Raw genomic sequence first — 1035 nt, 5'->3', positions numbered from 1 at the left:
ACAAGGCCCCGCGACCCAGAGAGGGCGAGAACGCGCGCAAGGTCACACCGCGGGTCCAGAAGGGACGCGAGCCCGGGGTGAGGAAGCAGGGACTGCGGCCTCTCACTTCCCTCCGCCCGGGCTTCTGCAGGCCCGGGCGAGCCCCCAGCTGTCACCCCGCTCAGAGCCCCTTCTCCAGGCGCGCCGGCTCTCACCTGCCCGCAAGCCCCACAGCGCAGGTAGGCGGCGCGCAGCGATCAACGCCGCCGCCATGTTGCAGCCCGAGCAAGGCCTCGGCCTCCGTCCAAGGCTGCCTTCCCCACCGCCTACAGCGACTGCCCCTCGTCAAATGGCGGGCCTCGACCCGCGGCTGAATTCCCGAGGCCCGAGGGCCACCCCGCAGCGCAGACCGAGGTGGGGGACTGTCGGGACGGGTCGCAGGGTAGGCTGAGACCGGCGCGGCCTTGGACAGCCCCGCGGGGTCCTCGCGTCAGGCCTGGGGGCGGGGTGCCAGGTGTGGGCGTGTCCAGGACGCCGCTCCTGCCCGGAGAGGGCGGGGCCGGCCGGATCCCATGGCGGCTGCTTGGCCGCTGGGAGAACCGTGGCTTGGAGGGGTGACCGGAGCTGGCGCTGAGGCCCTTTGCGAGGTACAGACGGGCACGGAAAAGGTCTAACTGCAGTGAAGATGCAAGGAGTGACTAACACAGACAAGGACTGCAAAGAAGTTGTTCCTGCCCAACCTCCGTAAGCCATGGTTTAGATTAAGCACTGATTACTTTGCATTTCACACGCATCTGTGTGTTCATTCTGCTTCTAAGGGTCAGTCCCCCAGTCATGTCCCAGCCCTAGCTTGGTTTTTTACTCACCTCGGACTTGGCCTCATACCATCTGCGCCTGCCCAAACGACCCACACACCTGCAGCCTAGAAGGGAGGCTGGGATGTCTTGTAAGGGGCTAGAAATCCTGCTCAGGCCTCCCATTTTCAAATGTAGTGTAACTGTTTTCAAACATACAGAAAAGATCACTAAGACAGACACAGCTGCTTCATCTACTTCT

Source organism: Galeopterus variegatus, unplaced genomic scaffold, assembly GCF_000696425.1.
Source record: "Galeopterus variegatus unplaced genomic scaffold, G_variegatus-3.0.2 Scaffold5676, whole genome shotgun sequence".
In the NCBI taxonomy this organism is placed as follows: domain Eukaryota; kingdom Metazoa; phylum Chordata; class Mammalia; order Dermoptera; family Cynocephalidae; genus Galeopterus; species Galeopterus variegatus.
Note: the sequence above shows the minus strand (reverse complement) of the source record.